This window comes from Aedes albopictus, chromosome 3 (genome assembly GCF_035046485.1).
Source record: "Aedes albopictus strain Foshan chromosome 3, AalbF5, whole genome shotgun sequence".
Taxonomy (NCBI): domain Eukaryota; kingdom Metazoa; phylum Arthropoda; class Insecta; order Diptera; family Culicidae; genus Aedes; species Aedes albopictus.
In genome coordinates this window covers 166799036-166820265 of record NC_085138.1, presented here as the reverse complement: position 1 = coordinate 166820265, position 21230 = coordinate 166799036, and the positions used below count along the sequence as shown (strand labels likewise).

Here is a 21230-nt window from a genome sequence, read left to right as displayed (position 1 = left end):
ATTTTTTTCTTGAAAAGATACTTAATTTGTAGTCCGTTCAAAGTCTAACACCGTACATCAAACCATTTTTAATTAGATTTTGTTTTAAACTTTATAGGCTTTTTATAAACTTCCCCTGTGTTATAGGAATACGATTTTTTCAAAACACCATTCTTCTTCTTCTTCGTCATGCAACATCAAATCACCAATTGTGAGCATGATTTTTCGTAAATAAAGGGTGCCATGCTGATACTTCACGCAAAAAAAAACCGTTCCGATATACGTGAACTCTCAATCACGGCAACAGGATCAAACGGGAACTATGCATAGCAACGATAACAACAATAAGAAATGTACACCATGAACTAGATTTCACGTTTTCTAGAACGCCCATATTGACAGTTGGAACTAGTTCCAGTTCACGGTGTAGATTTGCTTGTTACCATATTTGCGTTTGTTTGTTCACGTTTATCAGAACGGTTTTCTGAGCGTGTTGATACTCCACCTATCTCTAAAGCTTTTTTCGTCAACCATAACATCGTCATCGGTTATGGTCTTCTCAAAGCGTGCACCAGAATAACTGAATCCTGCTACATATGAGCGGCAGTCACGATACCGAAAATAGTGTTGAGGTAAACTGATGCTTAGGAAGATGTAAGGGCCGGATATTCCAAGGTATTCGCTAAGATTTAGAAGGGATGCATCGATGTAGCGGTGTTCATGTTCGGGATATTTAGTTGTTGTGAGAACTGCTAAATGGTCACTTACGCGAAATTTGTTTGAAATGAAGTTATCGATGTTATTGATGGAGGAATCGACTGTATTCTGTGTGAATCGGATTAAATGGCCACGCAGTCTTAATGTATCAAAACGAGTTGTTATCTAATCCGACGTTTCGACACTTTAGATGGTGTCTTCTGCAGGGGAAACTAAAAGGGTATATTTTTACTTATAGAATGTAATGTTTTCACTTGTTCCCTACTTACGATATGTTTTTCGTTTCTTGTTCTGTGTAGTTTTTTTAACTTTAACTGTCGGGTGGTGGGAGTTTTGGTACATACTGTGGATTACAAAATTTGTATTAATATTGTCTGCCTTAATTTTAAGTTTGATGTCTAACACTTCGATTTTTGTAACACTGGTTGGTTTTTTTCGTAGACACTTTGGCGCAATTTTGTTCTGTGAATTGCGAACCCCTTTCTAAATTGATAGCTGTTCCCTAGTGGTGAAGTTCAATTGTGTCTCGTTTGAGCTCGTTTAGTTGTTCGATGTTTTTCTACGTTGGTGAAGAAGACACCATCCAAAGTGTCGAAGGTCGGGTTGGATAACAACTCGTTTTGATGTATTAAGACTGCGTAGCCGTTAAATCCGATATGTTATCGATGCAGGAAAGTATGGACAGGAAAGATATGCGGAGGTTTTATGCAACTGTCGATGACGCGCTGCACAAGACTGCGCCAGTGCCCGCCATGTGCAATGACCGGGAAGGAAATTTGCTGACAGACAAAACAATGATGGCAGCCAGGTGGAAGGAGCACTTCGAAGATTTGTTGAAAGGAGGCAGCGGGGTGCTCCAGGAATAGGATTAACATAATGGATGACGGTCAAGCAGTTCGGCCAATGATCATTTTGTATGGACACATAAAAAATTTTGTATGGACAAATGACCACGCGGGGGGGTTGAAAATTCCCAAAAAAATGACCACGTGGTTTATTGACAACTGATTGGATGGCCTCATATGCCCAATCTACAAGAAAGGGCACAGACTGGCGTGTGCCAAATATAGAGGGATTACCCTTTTAAATTCAGCGTATTAGATACTGTCACGTGTCCTGTTCAACAGACTGCGACCTCTTGAGGAGTCCTTCGCCGGCGAGACGGATCAAAGGTATATCCCGCGGATGATCCTAGACAAATTTCGGGAATATAACTTGCAGACTCACCATCTGTTCATTGAATTTAAAGCAGCGTACGATTAAGTGTAAAGAAATGAGCTTTGGCAGATAATGTAAGAACATGGTTTTCCGGTAAAACTAATTAGGCTGATACGCGCAACGCCTAATGGATCAAAATCAAGTATTCGGTTCGCGGACGAAGTGTCTATGTCGTTTGTGACCTAGGATGGATTAAAGCAGGGGGATGTTCTTTCAAATTTATTATAACTTTATTACACTCGAAGGAGCGATTAGGAGGTCAGGCGTGCAGAGGAATGGCTCTATCATCACACGGTCGCACATGCTCCTCGGTTTTGCGGACGATATTGATCTCATCGGCATCGATCGTAGGGCAGTGGAGGAAGCTTATGCTCCTCTGAAGAGAGAGACAGCGAGGATAGGCTTGACGATTAACTCTACCAAGACGAAGTACATGATAGCGGGTAGAGACAGAAGCAGGCCTAGTGGTGTTAGTGCTGAGGTAGTGATTGATGTTTGAAGTAGTTGAAGAATTTGTTTATCTTGGAACACTTGTGACATGTGACAATGACGTTCCCCGTGAAGTGAAAAGGCATATTGCAGCTGCGAATAGGGCCTTGCACGGATTGCGTAGCCAGCTTAGGTCCCGTAACTTGCAAACGCAAACAAAATCGCTCTGTATAAGACGCTGATTCTTCCGGTTGCCCTCTACGGTCACGAAGCGTGGACGTTAATGGAAGTATACCGAAAAGCTTTTGGAGTTTTTGAGCGCAGAGTGCTGCGGACAATTCTCGGCGGGAAACAAGAACATGGAGTGTGGCGCAGACGCGTGAAACACGAGTTGTACCAAGTGTATGAAGATGCGAATATTGTGAAACGTAGAGAATACGGCAGACTTCAGTGGGCTGGACACGTAGTGCGAATGTCGGAAGAAAGAATGGCGAAAACAATATTCAGCAGAGAACCCTGCTGGCTGCACATGGTTGAAGAAGATCTATGATCCCTACACGTTCGGGGAAACTGGAGGAACATCGCCCAAGACCGACCAAGATGGTGCTATACAATACGCTCGGCGTTGGAGTAAAGTTACTTTGTAGCCAACAAGGTATCAAGGGAGGTATGAGAATGTTCCTGATCAGCTAAACTATCTATGGGTTCAGGATTTCAGGTCTACACTTGTAACATCAGCTTTATTTAACATACTGAGTAACGTTCCATAATCAATCGCGGTGACTGGACCAACCTGAAGTCTAAACAGTATTATGATCCTTTGGGACATTGAGTGAGGGTCGTCCAAACTATCCTGAAGTTTAGCTCTTGATAGTAACAGTAGTTTAGTCTCACAATGTACTTTAGACTGTAATCTGTAATCCCCCTGCCATATCATGAGTCATTTCAAGACAGTTTTGAGATATTCCAGACCAACAACACTACTCCGGAGACCATAGCTTCAGGTCTACACTTGTGATAATAGTTTTTGCCACTACGTTAAGTAGTGTTACCTAATCCACTGTACTTACCAAAGCAGTTAGAGGAACAATACTCGTTGTTATATATTTTTGGGATATTATGGGCTCCTTACTGATATAAAGCTTTGTTGATAAAAACAACCACTGTAACTTTCAGAAGACTTACTAGACATGATAGATTACAAATCGTAGCGTTGAATGAAAGAAGTTACCGCTACACCCGTAGGCTTTAGGATCTAAACTCAAGAACAGTTTGGATGACCTAGGATATCTCGACTGATCTGGTATTGTCTATTAATCTTTCAGAAGACTTACTGGACATGACAGATAACAAAAAACTCGAAAATAACGCATGGTAAAATTCCGACTTCAAAGGGTTAATATGCCTCGGCGTAATGGCTGGATGGCGCTTTAAAATATTCTTTATAGTACGGAATGACACCTCAATGAAAGCTAGTATTAATGTCTCATCTATCTAAAACAGAAGTTTAATGTACTTACAGTTGATTGAATAATCAATGAATATTGATTTACGTTCTTACCTGGAAAAAGAAAAATGAAATTCCATTAGAACAGATGTGCTTTATATTGATTTCTAGAAGATTTTTTTTTTGGTAATATTATCTTTATATACTTTTACTTTGAATTATTACGAATATCCATCTACAATCCCTCTTCTTCTTCTTCATCTTCTTCTTCTTTTTGGCATGACGTCTCCACTGGTTCAAAGCTTGCTGCTCAGCTTCTATAAGCACAAGCACTTCCATAGTTATTAGTATTAGAAAAATGTTAAAGCTTTCTGGATCGGAACAAACTGAATCCCTAACTACCTCAAGCACCCAGGCAACCCATGCGATCAACTAATTCCCTTGCTGAAAATATAGCTCCCCGGAATTACCTAGAACTTCATTCCGGCACAACCTAATACCATCTGTTAGGTTCGATTAGTTCAATCCTCGCACGGTGAAAATATCCTCGCTCGTTTATCAACAACCGCATATCCCATTGATGCGTCGTCGATGTTTTTGCAACACATAAAGCCGATTATGCATGCCGGCTTCCTGACCCCTCGCGCATCGACGACCCCGCCAGAAGAAAAGCACAGAGATGAGGAACACGTGTGCCAGTCAGCCAGTAGCATCAGCAGCAGCGAGCTTCGCCAGGAGGATATCACGACGACACCATGATTCACCGCGCGACATATGATGGTACCTATCTAGTAGGGGAAGCTTCCGGAAGAGCTCGTTCCCCACTCACTCCGTTGTCAGCGTCGTCGTGGCCGCTGTTGTCGATTTATGGGATTTATGCACAGTCATCGTTCGTGCTGCGATCCTAATCGTTTCCTTCGACATATTCGAGGTCATCCGGGAAGGCACTACAAAAGTGGAGTGCCGGCGGTTGTAGTAGCTAGTAGCTAGTAGCTAAAGTAGGCAGCTGCCACCACACACCACTCGCTCTTTGATTCCTCCGCATGTGTAGTTCGTTCTTTCTGCACTCCTCTCTAGGTATCTATCTACGTGCCCCCGGAGGAAGTGTACAGAATCCAGAAATTCAATACTTGAAAGTCATCGTCACCATCTTCACCATCATCTGTTTGCTTCGGTAAAAAAGGTGCACACGACCGTTGAATGATTTACGTGCTCCATAACATGTTGTATGAGTCTCTGGGGATAAGAGTTGGTTACCTAGCAGAATCCCAGATAATAATGTGTTTTCGGAGGAGGAGTCCTTTTAGAATTCTGAAGAATTTGTGGAGGAATCCGTAGAGGAATTTCTGGAATAATCCTTGAAAGAGTTCATGATAGAATGCTTGACCATAGGCGCCAAATTAGGGGAGAGGGGGCAAGCATGGTTTTGCCCCCACCCCTATATTTGATGATTTTTCGATTTTCCCATACACAAATTCAGAAAAAACCAGGCTTTGCCCCCCAATAATTTGACCAAGTTGGCTTGACAGAATTCGCGGAGGAATCCTTGGAATAATTCATGGAGGAATCTAAGCAAGAATTTCTTGCAGAAAACTTGAGACAATTTCTGGAATTATCCCTGGGTGGATTCCCTGACAAACTCCTGGAAAAATTTCTGGAGAAATCTTTGTTAAAAACTCCTGGAGGGACACTTGACTGAATTTCTGAAGAATTACTGAAAGAAATTCTTGGACAAATCCTTGGGAGAATTCCAGGAGAAGTCCTTGAAAGTTTTCCTTGAAAAAAAATGCTGAAGGAATGTTTCGAATAATTCTTGAGGAATCCTTGAAATTAGTACCGAAACTTTTGTTAAAAAAACAGCAAGACTCTCTGGAAGAATTCTTGGAAATTTATGTAGAATTTCTTCAGGAATCCTTGGACGGATTTCTAGAGGGCTCCTTGAAATTTTTCCTGGAGAAATCTTTGGAGAAATCATTGAAAAAAGTTCTGAGGGACCTTTGAATGAATTCATGGAGAAATCCTTGGAATAATTTATACAGAAATTTTTGGAAGAACTTCTGAAGACATCTTTCGTAGAATTTCTGAATGAATCTTTGGAATAATTCCTAAAAAAAATTAGGAAGAATTCTTCAAGGCATGCTTGGTAGAATTTGTAGGGTAATCCTTGGAAGAACTTCAAGAGAAATCTTTGGAAGAATTCCTGGAAGAATCCTAGGAGGAGATTATGAAGCAATCTTTGAGAGAATTTCCAGAGGAATTCATGGAAGAACTTCTTGTTGAGAGTTTCTTGAAAGAACTTCTGAAAGCATCCTTGAAAAAGAATTTTATGAGTCTGGAATAATTACTGGAGCAATTTTTCGAAAAATCCTGGAAGTTGGAAGAAATCCTGCAGGATTCCTCTGGAAGAATTTTTGAAAGAATTCTTGGAAGAATTCCTGGATTTTTTGGAAGAATTTCTGGAGGAATACTTGAGAGAATTTCAGTGGTAGGTAATGCTTGGAAGGATTCCATGGAAGAATATTAGGAGAAATTATGTAATTATTTTGTTTAGGAGTCTTAGAAATCCTGAAAGCAGTTTCTAAAGAAAAAAAAAACGTTCAAGAAACGTTTGAAAGCGCAAAGCAGTGATATCCAAAATGTGTTTTTTCAGAAACTGTAGGCCCCCTTAACCCTCCTTAAAATCTTTGTAATACACCTGAGACACTCAGAAACCCCAGAAAACGCCTAAACCCGTAAAATTTCATCTGAAGCTTCCTAAAACGCTCTTAAATACCTCTAAAATCCCCTTGGATACAATGTAACGCACCTGAGACCCTCTGAAATCCCCCAAAACTCATACGTAACGTCTGAGTAATGCCTCTGAAACTCCCAAAAATCCTCTGAAGCTGTCAGTTCTTTCTCTCAAAAACCCCGTAAAACCCCATCGGATCCCATGTAACGGAACTGAGACCCTTCGAAACTCCCTGAAAATACTCCTGGAACCCCCTCCCGGTGCAACGCCTCTGACACCCGCCCCCCTCCTGAAACACCCATGAAATCTCTCTGAAACCCCGCATGGCCCCCTTCGCCCATTTAGGTAATGAATCCATTTAGGTAAAAATTCTGTTTGGGCAGTCCCGACTCTTAAAAAAAAAGACGCGGACACCGTCTTCAGCCAGAGGCTGTACAGATTGAATTAAACTTAACATTAGACAAGCGACACACGGAGTATGCACCAATGGATACGGAGAAGAAACTATTCTCACGAAAAGTTTCATCGCCCGGAGCGGGAATCGAACCCTCACCCCATAGCATGGTGCGATTAGAAGTTTGGTGACCCTAACCGCACGGCTACGAGGCTCCACTACCGACTCGTTATCTAAATGGAGGTTTTGGCACTCAAACCTCCATTTAGGTAAAATCTATTTAGGGGCCGTCCATATACCACGTGGACAGAAAATTCATGGTTTTTGACCCCCTCCCCCCTCCCCGTGGACAAGCGTGGACTTTTCATTGACCCCTACCCCCCTCCCCCAATGTCCACGTGGACATCCCAGAAATTTTTTTTTTCATATTTCTAAAATAAATGGAAAAAGTGATTTTAAAAAAGTTTTCTTTTAAAATCGTTTATTTTTCTTCGTAAACAATGACAATGACAATGAAATATAATTGAAAACTTTAAAAAATACAAATATTCTATAGCTCAATGTTTAGTCTGTACAGCCTCTGGTTGAAGACGGTGTTTTTTAGAATGTTTGTTAAATTTATGATTGTCTGATTGTTCTGTTGAGATAAAGAAATTGTATATCTTAGATTCTTCTTGAGATAAGTTTATATTTCTTAAATTCATACAAAAAACTAGATTTACAGCAACTAAATTGTATAGCTGAGGTTAAGACTTTAATATCCATTTGAAACATCTTAAATTTTAAAGGAACCTATAAAATAAAGTTTTTGAGATGAGCCTGCAAATCCCTACATGTATTTTGACACTTTGAAGTAGTTTAAAAAATTGATATGAAACTTCGAAAAATCCATACACATCTATACTTCAATGAAAATTTTCTAACTGGAACACCAACATTTGCATGGTCTACACTCCAATTTAAATCTCCAGAATATCCCTCGATGAAAAAAACTAAGTAGTCTGTGAATCAATACCATGATTTTTTTTCCTTGAAGAAGTAACTGCTGAAGAGAATCTCACCAATAATGCGACATAATTGGTTTCGTTTGTAGATTCTTGTTTCCCAATTTATACCTATGTCAATGTTGTCCACGTGGACATTTGACGAACCCCCACCCCCCTCTCCGTGGACAAGCATGGACTTCTCGCTAACCCCCTCCCCCCTCCAAGCTGTCCACGTGGTATATGGACGGCCCCTTAGGTCCCTCCATTGCGGTAACGTTACCTAAATGGAATCTGGTTGTGTAGACCCCGAAAACCCATACGTAACGCCTGAGAAACGCCTCTGGAACTCACCAAAAGCCATCTGAAGCTGTCTGAAATGCCTTCGAAATCCCCCTAAAACCCTGTTGGATTCTAAAACCTGTAACGCAACTGAGACCCTTCCAAACTCTCCGAAAATACCCCTGAAGCCCCCCCTCCCGGTACAACGCCTCTGACCACCAACCCCCCCTGGTACACCCATGAAATCCCTTTGAAACCCTGCATGACCCCTTTTAAAACTCCAAGTCACTCTTCCTTCTTAAACTTCTTAGCAATCTTCAAATCCATTTAGGTAATGAATCCATTTAGGTAAAAACTATATTTAGGCAGTCCCGACCCGTCACCTAAATGCAGGTTTTGGTGTACTTTTCCAAAGAAAACTAATCGTTCAACAGATCATACTTATGGAAAATTTTACAAGGAATCCGAATATGTAAAAATATTCGTATTGGCCATGGATGTGTATTCGATCATTTATTTAGTTATTGTCACGTAAAAAATCCTTAATAAAAATAAAAAAAATAAATTTTACGTTGAAAATATACCATTAACTAATTGACCCCACAATATCTTAACAATCCAACATTTTAACGACTTAATGTATGTTACGCTAGTCAATGGAGTTGGGGCGATGTCATCCCAGCGAGAAAATCATTAAAATCATAACAAATGCCGTAAAATAGCAGAAATTCGCAAATTTCAAGAGGAACTGGGGTAAAACGGGCTCTATAACTCGCTTCAGAGTACACTGGAACCTCTTTTTATGCACATGGCTGGGACTGCATAAATTAAAAGTGTGCATAAATTAAAAAAGGCATAAAAAGAGGGAAATTTATGCATAAATTAAGTTTGGGCTTTAATTAGAGAATCTAGTTCACGAGAACAGGTCTTGTTCCTGGGCAGTTGAGGTGGGGCTAAGGGGGCTTCCAGAAAGTTACCATAGAGCACAAAAAGGGTGTTCCAAGGGGCTTCAGGGTTTTGAAAGGGATTTGAGGAGCCTTTTAAGGACGTTCAGTCAAGATTTTCTGGTGTTTTCATGGGATTACGGGGATTTCTGGGGAATTTCAATAGTATCAAGTGGGTTTCAGGGACGTTCCAAGGGGCTTTAGGGGCAATTCAAGGGATCTCAGGGGCCTTTAACGCCCTTTAAGAGGTTTGGGGGCCGTTTTAAGGTATTTCAGAGTCTGCTCTGAAACTTCCTGTAATGCCTAAAAAATCCCCCCTAAACCCCCCGAGGACCCCAATGAACGCACCTGAGAGGCTACGAAACCCCTGAGAACTCCTCTATAACGCTACCGTAACGCCTCTGAATCCCCCGAAAATGCTCTGAAACGTTTTGAAATTACTCCAAATCCCCCTTAAACCCCCTCGGACCCCATGTAACGCACCTGAGAAGCTCCAAACCCCCCAAAAGAGGCTATGAAACGCCCTGAAATGCCTCCATAATCCCCCTTAGACTCCCTTGGACCCCATGTAGCGCACCTGAGAGGCTCCGAACACCCTGAAAACTCCTCCGTAACGCCTCTGAATCACGCCGAAAATGGTCTGAAACATCCTGAAATGCCTCAAAAAATCCTCCTGAATCAAAACCCCTAAAAACGCCTCCGTAACGCCTTTGAAACCAGCCTAAAATGCTCTGAGACTTCCTGAAATAACTCCGAAACCCCCTTAAGATCCACTTGAACCCCATGTAATGCACATGAGACCTTCGGAAAGACTCAAAAACGAACTTGTAACCTTCCTTTGCTCTCCTCTGTAAACACCCCTTGGCTGCCGTTGCAATAGTTCCCGTCAATATTAACCCTTCATGGCCTCAGTTTCGTCACCTCGCTGAGTGTGTTCCATCAAAGACGAGCTTTGAAAGGCGCCTGGGGTCCAATGGACCCCAGGTATCCCTTTTAGGGTTAAACATTTATATGCACAATATTGGTTCTGAATAGCTTTCCCTAAAAAGAGGTTTTAGTGTAGTTGCACGTACATGAATCATTCACCAACCAATTCTTGAGGAAATTTGCTTTCGAATAAGCCATCCATGCGACCAGGGTCTTGTATTAAGAATGTTATTAATTTTTTCCACCTTTGGGCTTGATTTTGCCCAATGTGCGTTGTAACGTCACGGTACAAGGGTTCGTTCAAATATTATGTAAAGCTAAGGGGGAAGGGAGGGGATCTAGCGCTGTATTACGCTCCATACAAAATTTTGAATTTTTCCATACAAAAGTTTTTACGTTGGGGAGGGAGGGGGTTTAAAATGGTCAAATTTTGTGTTCCTTAATATTTGAATGAACCCGAATTTGTCAGAAACAGCAGACCCATAGGGAGACAAATTGTCGTAAATAAGAACAGAAGCGCGAGGAAATTGAGCTGCTGTGCAGTTCTAAAGGAACACGGAAGTTCTACCAGAGGCTCAACGCAACGGCTTCGTGTCCTGAGCCGAAAACTGCAGGGATAAACCCGAGAGCCTCTTGACGGACGGACGTGAAATCATTGAAAGGAAGGTGCAGTACTTTGCTGAGCACTTAAATGGCCTGGAGATTGTGGGCACGGTAGACCAAAGCAGCGAAGGAAACGATTACTTCAGAGCAGCAGAGGACGGAAGTGATCCCACTCCTTCGCTGAGTGGAAGGAAGAGATAATCTGCGCTATGTATTCTCAAGAAACTCGACTTTCGAAATGTGAGAACTTCCGAGCAATCTCCGTTTTGAATGCTTCCTACAAAATGCTGTCCCAGATCATCTTCCGGCGGCTGTCACCTAAACCGAATGAGTTCGTGGGAAGTTATCAAGCCGACTTCATTGACGGCCGGTCGATAACGGGTCACATCTTCACCGTACGGCAAATCCTCCAGAAATGCCGTGAATATGTACCAGGCTACAATGCATCGCCTGTTGATCAACATCCAGATGATATATGACAGTATCGACCGCACAGAGCTTTGAAAAATGATGGAAGAGAACGACCATTCTGAGAATGGTCAACTGGTTTGCAATTCGATTAAGGTTTAGCAGGGGCCCGTCTACACAAAATGCATTTTATGGGCACCACTGCCGAGCTGCGGTTTCCATTCCAGATTGGTCGTCCGTTCGTTGTCAACAGCATCGGAGAAATGCATACACAACCCCCCGGAATGTGTGTAGAAGATAGTGCATAGACTCTTCAGAGCTCGTGCCAAACCGGTGAGTCTGGAGATGGGCGAAGGGGGAGGGTGCAATTTAGTGTCACTTTTAATCATTGAAGGATTCTCATGCAAATTCCTTCACGCACCACCATCATCGCTCCAGTTCCGCACCGGGGTTCGGCAGAAGAAGGTTGGTCGATGCTGTATAGGTAGGTATCTGACGTAGCTTGCTCCGCCGGGAATGGTAATTTGGATGCGATATACGTACTGCCGTGTCATTCCGAATCGTTTCACATGTTACGGCTCACCGTGTTCAAGGTCGAAGGTCCTGCGGGATCAGTCTTTTAACAGGTAAATGGCCGTATAAATTTGCAGTTTGGAAGTTGTGGAAAAGTTGTTCGGAGTTTTTGCCGTTAGAAGTGAGTCTGGCTAGTAAGCAGAGAGTATATTTTGAGCTATCATATGTCTACAGTTTCTTGGTATTTATATGCATGTTTCAGCTGTTGCAGAAGAAAATTCAATCTATATCCAAAGTGTACTGCTGATAATTGTTGCGATTTTAAACTAATTAGAAACTTGTGCACTCTTTCGAACTCAAGATCAAACTCAGTATGCAAAGAGGCGTATCTATATTGAAGGAAAATCACTGTTAATTCTTGTAACTGTTTTGACCATCGAGTTACAAACTGTTCTCTAACAATCAACCCTATTAGAGTTACGTCGACCGTCGATTCAGCAAATACTGTAGGAGAATTTCCAAAAAAAAGTAAAATCAAGTTTTAATTCCTATTCGTTATCAATCGCCCGCTTCCGCTGCTGTTGCCACACCAAAGGACCGCAGCTGCCGAGCTGATGCAAACATAATAAATTTAATTTATTCCGCAATTGATGAAGCTCGAGAGGATTCATCCACACACTGACTCTGACTGATCGGTTCCGGCTCGTTCGTTAACTCGTCAGCCGATAGCCACCGTCCGTCTGGCCCGGAGGCGCATCCAATCAACCGGATTAGGTTAGAGCAGTGGTCACCAAACTGCGTCCCGCGGGCCGCATGCGGCCCTCGACCAAGTTTTGTGCGGCCCGTGAACTGATTTGGAAATCTATTAGAATGTGGCCCCACTCATTGATCCTAAAATAAAAATCAGAAATTTCACCATATATTAAAATTTTCATGACAATGAAAATTAACTTCTGAAATTTTGCCAATATCATGGAAAGTTTTTCAAAAGAAGTTTGGTTTTGAAAGTTTTACAAACTGTGAAATACTTTTTAAAATTTGGTTCCGAAAATATTCGAAACTTTTGAAGCTTAAATAATGAGTTAAGGTGAAACGGGACGCCAGGTTATTTTTCCTATCTTGACTCTCTTTCTAACAATTGCCTCGCGATTTTGAAGATGGTAATCTCGAGTTCTATCGCACTGAAGATGCTGAAAAACAATTAGTACATAAATGCATTGCAAGTGAGCATACACAATGATAGATTTTTGTTGCAAAATATGAAGTAGAATCAGATATTACCAACTAGTAGCAACAGAGCAATGGCGGATATTTCCTCGACCGTCCCGTCCGCCCTTAAAGCTGAATTTCACATGTTCTCTGCCATGAGTTTTACAAAAACTTGCACACATTGCTCAGAAAATCATGCCTGCATGTTTTTCTTCATTGTCTACCTGAGAATTTTCGCAAGGAAAACCGAAAAAAAACCAACCACAACATTATGTCCAGGCAGTTTTTCAGAATTTCTTCCAAAAGCTCTAAAATCTCTACAAATCATTCTGAAATTTCTCAAAATTCGCAAGAAGTCATAGTTCCATGATTTTTTGTAAATAAAGGATTCGATATATTTGTCAAGAAATCCCTAAGCTGCAGTAAGAAACTCCATTCGGAAATTTGTCAAAACTAGATCCAGGGGTTTAACAAGAGATTTGTCCGTGTGCGTGTCTAGGACTTTCACAATTCTGAACTTATAATATGCGCTATAGTTACGCTGTAAATTTATCCACAATATTCCTAAAGAAGTTCATATTGTTCTGGCCAGCGTCGCTATTTCTTATGTTTCGTATGACTTGTAAGTAACAAGTCTGAAATAATTCGCTCAAAATTATTAATATGTACCAAGAAGTTCAAAACCTAAATATCACCCTATATCGCTTGAAATTTCTGTTTTTAATTCTCTTCTCAGGATTTTCCCAAGCGAAATAAAATCTCCTGATAACTCCAGGTTATTGAGTTCTTTGCCCATGTTCAAAATTAAAAAAAAAAAAAAAACAAACAAATGGATTGTGTGTTGAATCTTAAATTGTTTTGATAATAAACTCTTGAATGGCTTGTGGCCCGCAGTCTTTTTTCAATATTTAATTTTGGCCCGCAAGGACAGTATGGCTGAGGATCACTGGGTTAGAGGAATCGAATGGTCACATATGCAAAGAGGTCATAACGAAATGGTTCAAGGTGAAATGGGTGCTTTGGTATTGACTGGGGAATGAAGTTTCGTGGAAAAATGATTGCTCTAAATTGATATAGTTTTTTTTTTCTAAATTTTATATCGTTGTTTTTATGATATAGGGTACGTACACCGGTTTTGGCCAGTCTAAGGGAAATCATTTTTTGAAATAATCAATAATCCTATAAAAACTACCAATATGTTGGCCTATCACGTGTATTTCTTATAGGAGTGGCCAAGTGAGAAGCAGCCTGGCCAAAATAGTCATACATACATTGCATACATAAATTTATTTGCTCAACATCATATTTAAAACAAGACATAATCAATAATAGTACACCACATACTCTGTTTGTGGCTGTCACTCTCCATCCTCGGCCGTGCCCAATGCTCACCTGGTCCGTCCATTGTGCTCTCTGCGCTTCACGCCTTCTTATGCCAACCGGATCAGTAGCAAACATCAGCTTTTCAGGGTTGTTATCTGGCATTTTTGCAACATGCCCTGTCCACCGTATCCTTCCGGCTTTGGCCACCTTCTGGATGCTGGGTTCGCCGTAAAGTGCAACGAGCTCGTGCTTCATCCTACTCCGCCACATACCGTTCTGCTGCACACCGCCGAAGATCATCCTTGGAACGCGTCGCTCGAAAACTCCGAGTGCTTGCAGGTTCTCCTTGAGCATGGTCCGTGTCTCATGTCCGTAGAGTACCACCGGTCTTAATGCCGACTTGTACATGGTGCATTTGGTGCAGGGATGAATCTTTTAGGTCGCAGCTTCTTCTGGAGCCCGTAGCAGACCCGACTTCCGCTGATGATGAGCGTTGTTGTCATCCATCAGTAAGGATCCGAGGTAGACGAATTCCTCCACCACCTCGAAAGCATCCCCGTCTATAGTAACATTACCACGCTGACGGGTCCGGTCGTGTTCGTGTTCGGTTCCGCCTACCAGCATGTACTTAGTTCTTGAGGCATTCATCACCAGTCCTACTTTTGCGGTTTCGCGTTTAACGCGAGTGTACAGCTCTGGCACCGTTCCAAATGTTCTGCCAATAATGCCCATGTCGACCGCAAACACACAAATTGACCGGATTTTGTGAAAACCGTTGAAGAGTGTTGAAGCGATGTTGAAGAGTAGGCATGAAAGTCCATCACCTTGTCGCAGTCCCCGGCGAGATTCGAATGCAATGTTGCAATGTTTGGCGCCCGATTTATTCTCCCGTTGAAAGAGCAAATTGAGTCAGTCCGCGGGACCCAGGTTTGACCGCCTGTAGATGCTACTCCAGTATCGCCAGACCAGCTACACTCACACAAGGAACCAATGAGATATCTGCCGGGGACTAAGCAGGCATGTTCAGTGTGTGAGTGTTGGTGAGCTTCTATTTTTTAGGCGACAATGGAGCCTGCCACGACAGGTTGCAGGTCAATGTGGGGATGGGGAAAGAAGTGATGATTGCAATCATTTGTATCACATCAGACCGAATATACCTCTGCATCTGCACAAATTTATGCGGATGTCGGAGTGTTGGTAAGGTATGGTTGACAATGGGCTCACACATTGGTGCGTGGATGCCAGGCGTATGGTGATAGATTAGTGTATTTATTACTCTGAAGACGTAAACATCTTCAAGACTGAATCACAAATTGGACTCAATTTTACGCGCATCATGTAAGTACTGGTTGGTTGCGTTAGATGTCAACAAATCCGTTTCACCGGAAACGTATCATATTTATCAACCACCTTCTAACTCTGTGAATTAGCCGAGAGGTAAGAGATGTGCCTCTCAATCAGCGGATCCGGTGTTCGAATCCGTGCATGTCAATATTTTATTATTGTATGTTGTATCTATCGAAACGGTTCTAGCGATTGCTAGACGCTAAAAAAGTTTTATTGTGAGGTGTCCTGGAAGACGTATACTTACATGTGTTGACCTCTAAATTTGTGTATTTGATGACGCTCGTGTATGTCAGGTTCAGGATACCTAAAATTACATGATATTTTCTAGGTGTGTATTCAACATCTCATTCAACATGATCAGTAAATTATTGTCCTTTGAAACCGCAATGCTGTCAGTTTTGACTTGACACCCAAAACAAACCCACCGGAGAAATGAACTAAAAACCACTTCGATTAGCACTAATGGGAAACTAAGCAGTAATTAAATGTTTATTTTTGTATTTGGGAAATTTTTGCTGCAATAGGAAACTCGTATTTAAATTACAGTCGAGTCTCTTACTAAACGAATTCCTATTAAACGGACTCCTATTAAACGAACTCCTACTAGACAGGGGTGAGCGTTATAGGAGACTAAGAGCTAATGGGATTTCGGCTTTTTGGGGGTGTGGCCTATTATCTCGGGTGTGTTAAGAGTTAGCACAATACTTTCTTCGGAAAAGTTTTAGGGCTTGATAAGATCTACCATTTAGAACTTTGGTTCATATGATTAGTTGGCAACTTGGCCGCTAGAGGGACCATCAACAGTTTGGTGCTAAATTGCACTACAGGAACCATATCAGGTTGTCAAGCAAACGTTACGATTTGTGACAACTCAAGACCCTGATAATTTGGAAGGATAGTGTCTTCGGGAAAGTTGTTGGGTACGCCAATAACTTACTGACGATGAGTTGCGAAGTTCGAAATTCCTCCACTGGACGGCGCTAGTGAGCATGTTAATTTTCAAAACCTCATACATATCTCAGAATCCCGATAACTTAGAAAGTTGGTGTCTTCGGCAAAGTTGATCAGTATGACATGAACTTACATAAAAATAAACACTAGTTTCAAAATTCTGCCACTAGGTGGCGTTTACCGGGTTTTATTCGTCTTTTTCGATTTTTTTGGGGTTTTTCGGCTTGCAAAACTAGTGTCGCTCCCCTCGATAGCTTAGAAAGTTGGTGTCTTTAACAAAATTGATCAGAATGACATAAACTTACATAAAAATAAATACTTGTTTCGCAATTCTGCCACCAGGCGGCGCTAGTGAATATGCAAATTTTAGAAATCTCATAGCTCAGAATCCTGATATCTTAGAAAGTTGGTGTCTTCGGCAAAGTTGATCAGTATGACATAAACTTTCATAAAAATAAATACTTGTTTCGCCATTCTGCCACTAGGCGGCGCTAGTGATAATGCAAATTTTAGAAATCTCATAGCTCAGAATCCTGACAACTTAGGAAGTTGGTGTCTTCGGCAAAGTTTATCAGTATGACATAAACTTACATAAAAATAAACACTCGTTTCAAAATTCTGCCACTAGGTGGCGTTTACCGGGTTTTTTCGTCTATTTTCGACTTTTTTGGATATTTTTTGGCTTGGCAAAACTAGTGTCGCTCCCCCCGATAACTTAGAAAGTTGGTGTCTTCGGCAAAGTTGATTAGTATGACATAAACTTACATAAAAATAAATACTTGTTTCGCAATTCTGCCACTAGGCGGCGCTAGTGAATATGCAAATTTTAGAAATCTCTTAGCTCAGAATCCTGACAACTTAGGAAGTTGGTGTCTTCGGCAAAGTTTATCAGTATGACATAAACTTACATAAAAATAAACACGTTTCAAAATTCTGCCGAAGTATAGAGGAGAAAGAGGAGATCTTGGCATTTGGAGGAGAAAATGGGAAGGTGGAATCTAGAGGAGTCGAAGGTGGACTAGACATTGAAGATAGGGGCTTCAGTAAGTGGTGCGATGGTGATCTCTATGAAGAACCGCGTGAAGAAGTTTGTGCCATTTTCGGAGTGACAAGTGCTCCAGAGCTTGGGTCATATTGGAACATCTTCGTGGATTGGTCATTTCACATGCGAAGCAGGTAGATTTAGTACACGATCCATAGTTATCCAGCGTTACGTAGACAAATTGAATAATGCGGATCACCACCAAGTATTGGATCATCCTACTCTGGTACGAGATCCTCATCCTGGGATCACGGCGCACATCTCGTGATTCACCACGGACCATCCAGCCGCCCAGCGGCGCTACGTCATCAGCCGCCAGACATGCTTTCGACCGTCGGTCCCGAACCCATCCCTTCACCCGAAGCGCCATCGTCTCGGCGCTCGCTCCCGTTAGCATCGTTTTGATGCCGGCCACGTGCTCCGGCAGGTATGTCACCGTCTCCCCTCCCTCTACCTCACCACAATGGGCCCCAGCGAAGAAGATAAAAGTTATGTTTGTATATATTTACTAAACCACACACCATACATACCAATATAGTAGTAGAGTAAATCAACTCGGGTTCTTTGATTCCCAAAAGCGAGAGTTCCTCTTTCAGTCTGCTTGGCCTTTCCCTTCTTCGCTAAATCCTGTTGGCAGGTAAGGGGCTGTCCATAAACCACGTGGTCATTAGGGGGGGTACGGCCATTGACCATTTTGTATGGGCAAAAATTAAAATTTTTTGTATGGACTAATGACCACGCGGGGGGGGGGGGGGGGTGTTGAAAAGTCCCAAAAAAATGACCACGTGGTTTATGGACAGCCCCTAAGTGTAGGGTTGCTCAAGTTTCTCCCTGGTCAATGCCGACCCTGAGGGACTTTTAAGGTGAGATGGCCTGGGCGTATGGACGCCGATGCCACAGGACGCGTGGAGCGTTCCATCGGTAGTTACAAGTGGTAGATGATTCTCAAGGTTCTGGTATCGAATCTAGGTGCGGGGACAAACTTTTTTTTTCAATTCTTGTTTTGAAATCAAACATTCTCGATAACGAATTGAAGTGAAGTTGCATTAAAATTGAAGAGGCATGGGATGTTCTTTTAAAATTGATATTCAATTGATATCGAGTAGTGCGAATCCAAGTGCTAATCAGTTTATATCGCCGTTCAGATTTTTTTACCGCGTAGGAAAGTTGGAAGGAAGGGAAACGGTTTTTTCTACCCGTTTCTGTTCTAGGGATAGCTATGTAGTATGTACTCATGAATGTAAATGATTTTTTTTTATCTATATTGACGAGATTTTTAGCCCTAGGCTAGTTCTTCTCGGGACCCACGCTTTACTTCCCTTCCGAAGGAAGAACTCACATTTTGTGAGTTTGTCGGGAGTGGGATTCGATCCCAGGTCCTCGGCGTGAAAGTCAAATGTTCTAATCATCACACCAGGTTCGCTCAACTGTAAATTAATTATATATATAGAGAAGAGAAAGAGATAAAGAGATAGAAAGATGCAAAGTAGGAGGAAAGGGACGGGCCAGGGATTGAACCCAGAACCTTCTGCATATTAATCAGAAGCGGTAGCCACTAGACCATCGAGCTCGTCTTAGTCAACAAATGTGTTAATTCCCGAGCAGAAGAAAAAAACTCAATAAAAGCATATTTTGATATGATAGATCAAAAAGAGATATTGGTTTGTTTGATATAAGAGGTAAAAGTACTGGAAATAATAGCTAAAATTTACTCCTCGACCAACATAATCATAACAAATTTAGCTCATTTGAGAGCTAACCAATAGCAGCGAGCTATTCGGTTGATCTTCAAATAGCAAATTTTGCTATTGGTCAGACGTCCTAGGAACATTTTTTTGCTATTATTTCCAGTACTTTTACCTCTTTTATCAATCAAACCAATAGCACGTTTTGATCATCAGTACTTGACCTTTGCCCGGGTTTGTTCGTTAAATATATTAACCAAAAATGATAAGCAACTTTCTAGAAGTTTTTCGATGAGAATATAGAAAATTCCGTCATCACCTTTCATATTCTTAAACTTCCTAATAATAGATCACACTTCGTCCAAATCAGTGCCCAATGAATTGTCGAAAATGTTCTCATGATTGCGAATGTTTCCGAATTCACGGGGAACCTGATGTTTAATTGGACTAGTGAGACCTACACTACCCGTCATAAATACGGACTCACAAAAAGTATTGCAACAATATTGCATCACCCTGACTCACCTCGGTATCTCCAAAACCTGAGAACTTACAAAGATGCCGTCTTCAGCAAAGTTATTCAGGAGCCCAAAAGCAACAACTTTTCTAAAGGCGGCATTTTTGTAGGTGATCTGATTTTAGAGATATCGAGGTGAATCAGGGTGATGCAATATTGTTGCAATACTTTTTGTGAGTCCGTACTTATGACGGGTAGTGTATACTTAATTATGCACACTTTCAAACTGTTTGGCAAGTTTTAGTGCTTTTTCAGAATTAGTTAATACTATAATGTTATCCTCTTTCAGTGCAGGAGAAGGCTTGTTCAAAATGTTTGTCAATTTACAAAAAAGGCTTAGAGCCGGGGTTTAATTGAGAAACTTTATTTGCAAAATTTTTGTTTCTCAACGCAGGATCTCGAGTTCGTTGGTAATGTCTTCTTCTCATGTTTTTAAGACGGATCAGAAGTTTCAGATCGTCGTCAAGAATAACTGAGTCGAATTTGACTTCACATTTTGGAATTGACGCGTCTCTTGCTTCGGCTTTACTGCCGGTGGAAGCATAATTGTCCCATGTGCATTTTTGGCAATATTGAGATTTTGCAGCCCATGACCATGTATCATGGTGTACTATCATATAAGGAAATAAAAATAGATAGTTTGTTCTGAAAATTGTTGAAAAAATGCAAGGCCGATTTGTAACATTCTAAAAAGTAGACGCATAAGCGTCACGTTTCATTGGAAATCCTATGGAACAATAAAATCGCTCTAAAACAAAAATTAGTGCTCAAATTCAAAATAGGTTGATGTTAGAACACGATTCAGCACTTATACTTCATAGTTGAGACAATTTACGTTTTCGAACTTTGGACGCGATTTTCTCGATTGTCTGTTTTTGCACATGGGACATTTATGCGTCCACCGGCAGTTTAGTATAAGTCAAAGTTTCGAGGGCATTGTCAATATCAAAATGTGATTCCAATAACACATTAACATTTAAATGGCTATCGATGTATGTTTTATATGTATCCCAGTCAGCTATGTGATAGTTGAAACTAGAGCTGATGGGATTTCATCAGGTCTCCCTCTGCTGCGGGCAGTGATGCTGTAGTTGAAGAAACGGCGCTTAACTCGCAACATGCACATCCTTGCGTTGATCGGCTGCCACCCGATCACACGTTGTCGCATCTTACCCAATACAAGAAATCCTGCTCCCAGTTCATTAGCGGTGCCACAGCTTTGGTAGAAGGTAACCGCTTTTCCACACTTTCTGTCCAGTCCAACAAAGTTCTTGCAACGCCACGATGTCGAAATTGCAAGGATGTAGTTCATCATAGATTATCCTGTCACATCCTGCGAAACCAAATGACTTGCAATTCCATGTTTCAAGTTTCCAATCGTAGTCCTTTTTTCGTCGCGTGGGTCTTTGCCGATTGCATTGAGTCGTATTTTCTCCTATGTTATTCGCAATGGGGATTTTTACGGGTAGCTTATTGGGCCTACTTCGGGTTCATTCAAATATTACGTAACGCAAAATATGCCAATTTTAGACCCCCTGTCTCCCCCACGTAACAAATTTTGTATGGAATATTTTGAAATTT

General features: G+C 41.5%; 1 protein-coding gene across 2 annotated transcripts in view; it reads right to left on the bottom strand.

Moving 5' to 3' along the window:
* The window catches only part of LOC109402751 (neuropeptide SIFamide receptor), a 772929-nt gene that overhangs the window by 89422 nt on the left and 662277 nt on the right, over window positions 1-21230 (bottom strand). The gene's annotated exons all lie outside the window — the stretch shown is intronic.